Source organism: Portunus trituberculatus, chromosome 23, assembly GCF_017591435.1.
Source record: "Portunus trituberculatus isolate SZX2019 chromosome 23, ASM1759143v1, whole genome shotgun sequence".
NCBI classification, from domain to species: domain Eukaryota; kingdom Metazoa; phylum Arthropoda; class Malacostraca; order Decapoda; family Portunidae; genus Portunus; species Portunus trituberculatus.
Genome location: NC_059277.1, coordinates 11,530,820 through 11,538,319, shown reverse-complemented (window position 1 = coordinate 11,538,319; position 7,500 = coordinate 11,530,820). Strand labels below are relative to the sequence as shown.

Below are 7,500 nucleotides of genomic sequence, written 5' to 3'. Positions count from 1 at the left end.
AATGTGGACCATTAATCATCTGACCTCCATAGACCCTTCTTAATGTCAATAAAATCGTCTGGTCGTAACCAAAACTCATGGTAAAAATGCGTCCCAGTACTGAAGGGGTGAAGTGGTTATCTGGCAAGGTCCAACCATCATATGAGTAATTACACGTGAATACAGGTGAATGAATTAAAAGTTTCAGTGTCACGGTATCATTTTTTATGGTATTTTAAATTAAGCTGCTTTTTCTCGTCCTTGATCATATATTTATTTTTTTTCATAAATGGGTAGTTAAGCTCATCCTAACTTGTATAACAGTGTCAGACAATAGTTGAAATTCGAGACAACAGACCAACGGAATATGTGACAACGAACACACACACACAAAAATGGTCGCAGATGAACAGAACAAGCTCAGCAAGAACGTGTTAAGTGTACAGAAATTGGTGTTGAGGAGGAGATGAGGTGGAAGTGTTAGTGTGATAGGAGGAAGTTAGGTAGAAGTATGCGTGGTGATGACGAGTGCTAAGATGAAGTCATGTAGAAGTGTGGGTGATGATTACAAGTGCCAGCAGGAAATCAGATAGAAGTACGGATGACGATGACGAATGCTATTGAGTCAGATAGAAGTGAAAGTAATGACAGATATTAACCTTTATGACATCTATATACTCAGGAATTACCTTTTATTGTGTGTGTGTGTGTGTGTGTGTGTGTGTGTGTGTGTGTGTGTGTTTCCTCGTGTGTCCCTTGTGTGTCTCCTTGGTATCTTACGTTCGAGAGAGTTAAGAACACGCTAAAAACACGAGAAGCTGCAAGGAGCCAGAAAGTTTACACGTCGCACTTCCTGTATGAGGCGTACACGTGGCAGTCCATGTCCCTTCAGTACCAGGACGCGTTTCCATATTCATTCTGCTTACTATTTAGCGATCTTATGGAGCTTCAGAAACTTATGTGGGAAATGAAACAGTGAAGACTGTGGCTATTAATCTTCTGACTTCCATAGACACTTCTTAATGTCAATAAAATCGTCTAATTGTACCATAATATCAAGATACTGAAGAGATTAAGCGCTACATACATACCAACAACCCCATCTATGTCTGCCTTTCATCTCTATCCATAACATAACCAGTCTTCAAACTCGTCTAAACTTCACCCATCTCTCAAAGTGAACGAACGAGCCGCCACTCCTGTCGTGAATATTGCCAGTGGAGCGAGTAGGCACACTTGTCTGATTAACCAAATAGCAGCTAACCTCTCTTTACACACACACATGTACTCACACACACACACACGCACGAGATTCATAGTCTGTTAGCTACTTTACCCCTTCAGTACCAGGACGTATTTTCATATTAATTCTGCTTACTATTTGGTGATTTTATACAGCTTCAGAAACTTACGTAAGGATTGAAATAGTAAAGACTGTGGTCGTTAATCTCCTAACCTACGTAGACTCTTCCTAATGCAAAATATAATAGTTTAACCACACCAAAAACTCAAGGTGAAAATGCGTCTCAGTTTTGAAGGGGTTAAGTCAATCAGGAGGAGATTTACATATATAAGAGCTTGTCATTTAGTTAGTCAGTCACTAAATTTTATCAGTTAGTAAGCTAGTTAAGTCATTCACAAGCATGTTACTTAGTCAGCCTCAGCTTATCGGTTAATTAGCTAGTTAATTGGTAATTCAAGGGAGAGTTTTACATATTCACGAGTTTGTCAGTTCGTTAGTCAGTCATTCAGTTAGTTAGTTAGTTAGTTAGTCATTCAAGTGAGAGATTTACATACATACGAAAATGTCAGTTAGTCAGTCAGTCAGTTAGTTAATGAGGCGGGAGTGTAGTGACAGTTTCGTAAGCAAAGATGATACAGTAAGAACTAGCAATTCAGCCAATCCTTGTAAGTCCTTCAAAGCACCAGATACTACCAGCAAACTTACGGGTAGAGCTGAATTAATAGAAAAAATATGTGACAGCGGACTGATTTGGGGTTAGGACAGGATCAGCAAATCTGTATAGTGTTTAATGTTATATAGAAAACACTGGAAACTTTGAGAGTAGTTTAGTGTTGTCTCTTTTCAAATCTATTAAGGTGACGTGTGGAATTTGGCCTGTGTAGATGAAGCTTACAAGATACGAGGGATGTGAAATATTCCTGACGAGGGAATATGAAGGTGTCTTTCATTAATCAGAAAATCATGTAGTAAAAGAAATTCAACGGAGATGTTTGAATAGTATAAGAGAAGCGAACAAAATCCTTAAGAGATTCAACGGAGGTGTTTAAATAGTATACGAGGAACAAACGAAGCCCTTAAGGTTATTACAGGACAAGAAATAAGTTAGAGTGGTGGATGACTTTCAGAAATTATGTGCAGAGTCACCAGGGAGTGTTAGAATGACTAGTTATATGAGACAGTATACGCAGCAATGATAGGTCGAAGTAGGGCAGAATGTTTGTGCACTTAAAGCCTTGAGTTCCATGATGCGCTTCCATATTCATTCTGCTTACTATTCGGTCATTTTATACAGCTTCAGAAACTCATGTGGGGGATTAAAATAGTGAAGACTGTGGCCCTTAATCTTCTGGCCTCAATAGAACCTTCGTAATGTCAATAAAATGGTCTAATGGTACACAAACCTTAAGACAAAAATGTGTTCCGGTACTGAAGGGGTTAAGGGAGTCCATGGAGCTTTGGTGTACAGGCTCCCTAAAGTACACAAGCATTATGTCCCACTGTAGAATGGCAGATAGAAATAAGGTCAACAGAATGAGAAATAAAAAATGGTGAGTGGATTACCTTGGTGTGTTTTAAGTGGTTGAGATAGGCTCGTATTCTCAAACACTTCTGCACTTCATCTCCACTATTTCAAGAGGCTTTATTTGAATTGACACGCTTTATCTCCACTATTTCAAGAGGCTTTATTTGAATTGACACGAGTCTTTAAAGGCGTTCTTACAGTTCTAGAGACAGAGTAACAAGATTTCTACATTATTAACTGGAGAAACACTCTTGAAAATCCCGCTAGTCATCTCTGTGGCCTTGGAAAACAGTCGTAGCGGAAGAGCAAAGCGTCTCTGAATGCTGACCTATAGTTTGCAGGAGTGGCAGGGATGAGCGGTGTGTGGTGGAGGTATAGTGTGGTGGGTGTTACGTGCTGTGAGGTTGTTAGTGCTGTGAAATGTTGTTTATGTTTGTTATTGTTCTTATTTTAGTTAGTAGGTGTGTGTGTGTGTGTGTGTGTGTGTGTGTGTTGCTTTGTTTGCGTCACCAAGTGGTAATTAAATTGTCGGGCCTGGTACTTAGATAGATAAATAGATAGATAATTAGATCTTATTATTATCGTTTTTGTTGTTGTTGCTGTTGCTGTTGTTGTTGTTGTTGCTGTTGTTGTTGTTGTTGTTGTTGTTGTTGTTGTTGATCTAAGTCCCATAATACAACAATAACTTTACTGTTTTTTTGTTTTTGTTTTGTTTTTCAGCTCGATAATAAATGACAATCTCCCATCCTGCCTTCATATTGTTTCGTGAGTTTTTATCTATTCATTCATTTATTCATCGATTTAATTTTCCTATTATTATTCATGCTTGTATATTTCTCACTAGCTTATCTACTTATTCATCCTTTCATCAATTTTACAAGTGTCTCGTATCATTAACACGCGTATCATTAGCTTATTTTCTCTCTTCAATTTACTAACACATTCACGCATTTCAATCATTACTCGCTATCCAGTTTTACCCTGTCTTGTATCATTAGCCTGTATATTATTATTCTTATTTTCTCTCTTCACGCATTTCAATCATTAATCGCTATTCACGTTCTCTTTAATCAATCTATTCACTTGTTCATCTCTTGTTTACATTGCTCTTATTTTCTTCTACTTCTGTAACTTACTCTATTAAAATGTTGTCGGTTCTGATGTAATGACTGTGTTTAGTGTCCATCTGTGTGCTTGTCTGTTTGTCTGTCTGTTTGTCAGTCTGTCTGTCCGTTTGTCTGATTTCTTGTCTGTGTATCTGTCTGTGTATCTGTCTATGTGTCTGTCTATGTGTCTGTCTATCTGTCTGTCTCCATCTGTCTATCTATTTATCTATCTAATTGCTTATCTATCTGTCTGTCTGTCTATCTGTCTGTCTATAATTCTTCTCCACCTTTATACAAGGCTCGCACTCTCTCTCTCTCTCTCTCTCTCTCTCTCTCTCTCTCTCTCTCCACCCCTGTTACACGCCCCTCTTGCTTTTCTTTGTCAGTGATACGACCTTTATGATAAGAAACCCAGTAGAGAAAGAGAGAGAGAGAGAGAGAGAGAGAGAGAGAGAGAGAGAGAGACCTATTCAGAGGTGAGTTCCGGGGCTGGAGAGGATCTTTGACCTTGAGGGAAGTAGCTGCGTACACACACACACACACACACACACACACACACACACACACCACCTCCTTGTCTAAATGATAGAGAAAACATGATTCAGAGTTAGAGAGAGAGAGAGAGAGAGAGAGAGAGAGAGAGAGAGAGAGATCCTTATTAGGAAATCCCCTTGAGTGAGTGACACAGTTGAACTTAAAAAGAGATACGTGACGGCCCGCCAGTCACACACACACACACACACACACACACCAAAGCTTACAGACACACTTGGCACGCTGGCTCATCTCACACTCCTTGCCAGCACACTACTGTTACTCTTCCCTCAGCTTAGGTATACCCGCGGCCCAACCTTACACAGGTCCTCCAAACTTTGCGGAATTTAACGAAAAACTTTGATTCACGCTCACTTGTGGATGCTAGAGTGAGGCAAAGCTGGGGTCTCTCTCTCTCTCTCTCTCTCTCTCTCTCTCTCTCTCTCTCTCTCTCTCTCTCTCAGTAATTTTTTGTTTTGATGTTTTTTTTTCTGTGTTTTTGTTATTTTGATCTCGTTTCCTCTTTTACATTCTTATTTTTGTCCTCTGGTTTTGTTCTTATTGCTCTCTCTCTCTCTCTCTCTCTCTCTCTCTCTCTCTCTCTCTCTCTCTCTCTCTCTCTCTCTCTCTAACTAAAGAAGGGTATGTGAGAAAAGAAATAAAGGAAGGGAGAGAGGGAGGGTCACACACACACACACACACACACACACCAAAGAAAGAAGGAAGGAAAGATGGAAGGAAGAGGAAAAAGAGATAGAGTAAAAAAAATAGAGGGAAGAGAAATAAGAACATCAAAAAGACACAAGAGAGAGAGAGAGAGAGAGAGAGAGAGAGAGAGAGAGAGAGAGAGAGAGAGAGAGAGAGATAATGAAGCAGGACACACAAGAAATGAAAACACATACGAACAGGAAGGAAAAGAACAAAGGAAAAAGAGAAAGAAAAATGAGACAAAACTGAATCACACACTAAACAATTAAACTCGAGAAAAAAAAGAAAAAGAAAAAGAAAAAGAAGGAAAATAAAGACAAAGGTGAATAAAATAAAACATGAGTAAGATTTTGTTCACGGAGAGAGAGAGAGAGAGAGAGAGAGAGAGAGAGAGAGAGAGAGAGAGAGCAGACAAGAACATGAAAACAAGGATAAAACCAATGGATGAGAGAGAGAGAGAGAGAGAGAGAGAGAGAGAGAGACGGCAGGCAGGCAGGCAGGGAGGGAAGAGGGAGAGAGAGAGAGGAAGGCAGGGAGGTGACGTAACATGGTGCGTGATGGAGGGAGAGGAGGGAGAGAGGGAGTGGGAGAGAGGGAGAGGAGCGCAGCCCAGCCGTCTGTGAGGGAAGCAAGTCTCGCTCCTTTTATAGCGAGTTACTTCCATACTGCCTCCCTCTCCCTCTCTCTCTCCCTCACTCTCCCTTCCTTTAGATCCTTCTCCCAACCCTCACCTCTCTCCCATCCTTCCTCTCTCCCTCCTTCCCTCCTTCTCTCTCCTTCTCTCTCCTTCCCTCTCCTTCCCTTACATCCTGCTGCTCCCTCCTTCACGTATTCTTCAATCTCGACTGTATCTTTATCATTTTATTTTTTTCCTTCTCGTCTTCCTTGTGTCAGTCTGTCTGTCTGTCTGTCTGTTTGTCTGATTGATTGATTTGGTGTCTGTATGTTTCTATCTTTTTTGTTTTGTCTATTTCTTTTATTTTCTTTTTTTGTTTTATAGTTTCTTACTCGTTTATTTTTCTTTTCTTATCTTTCCTTTCATTTTTTCCTTTCGTATTTTCTCTCCTCTCTTTGTTGCTTTTATTTTGTTTTTTTACTTATCTTTCTCTTTCTCTTATTTTTTTATTTTTTCTATTTTCTTTTCTTTTCTTTTCTTATTTCTCTTTCGTTTATTCCAGTGTACTTTCTTTCCTTCTCCCTTTGTTGCTCTTATTCTCTTTTCTATTTCCACTCTCGTGTTCTTTGTTTCTCTATTTCTCTCTCTCTCTCATTCATTAGTAATCTTCTTCTCTCCTGTTCTATTTTATCTTTCCTTCCTTCATCGTCATCCTATCCTTCCCCTTGCCTTTAAATCAATTTAGTTTTGTCCTATTCCTATTTTCTTTATTCTATGGCCTATATCTTAGCATTTTCTTTATTTTTGTTCTTATTTCTTTCATCCTTTCTTTTTCTCTAACCATATTTTATTCTCTTTTCTTATCCTACTGTTTCCTTCTCTCTCTCTCTCTCTCTCTCTCTCTCTCTCTCTCTCTCTCTCTCTCTCTCTCTCTCTCCTTTCATCAGCCTTTCCTTCTGTATTTACAAAGTTATCCTTCTATCATGTTTATCCTTCAATTCCTTCAATCCTTACTTATTATGATCTCCCTTCTACATGTCTCTTTCTCATTCACTTACTTCAATTCTTACATATTCTTACTTTCCTCCCACATTTCTCCTTCTCATTTTCTTTCTATTTTCTTTCATCCTACACTTATTTCTCTGTTCTATACCACAACACACCCTTTTCCCATCCTTACCTCTCATTTTATTCATTAATCTTATCTATTTCTTTCCTTTATTCAGATTTTTTCTTTATTCCTTCTCCGTCTTCTTTCCTTTCCTTTATTTTTTTTACTTTTACTCCTTCGCTTTCTTAATTTCATTTTCTTCCTTATTTTTTCCCACTTTGCTCATTCCTTTCTCGTGTACCTGGCCTAAAGTAATCTAACCTACCCATGGCCTAACCTAACGTAGCTTACTTTGGTATACGCTTAGCCTAGCTTTAAGGAAGAGACATGCAACAAATGACCTAATCTTACCTCGTCACCTTTACTACAAACTAACGTAATCAAAATTCACCTAATCATCCTAACCTAACCTAACCTAACCTCGTCACCTTTACTACAAACTTACGTAATCAAACTTCACATCAACCTAACCTAACTTAACTTAGCTTCAGTAAACCGTACTTAAACCCAACCTAACCTAACTTAACCTAAACTTAACCTAATCTATCTTAACATAATGAACCTAACGTAACTTCACCAAAACTTAAACATTAGTTAATCTAACTTAAACTGATTAACTCAACTTAACCTAATCCATCTTAACCCCTTCAGTACCAGGACGCGTTTTTATGTTCATTC

The 7,500-nt window shown here is 38.8% G+C and overlaps 1 protein-coding gene across 2 annotated transcripts in view; it reads left to right on the top strand.

Moving 5' to 3' along the window:
- LOC123507922 (adenosine 3'-phospho 5'-phosphosulfate transporter 1-like) overlaps positions 1-7,500 on the top strand; it is a 54,239-nt gene that overhangs the window by 755 nt on the left and 45,984 nt on the right. The gene's annotated exons all lie outside the window — the stretch shown is intronic.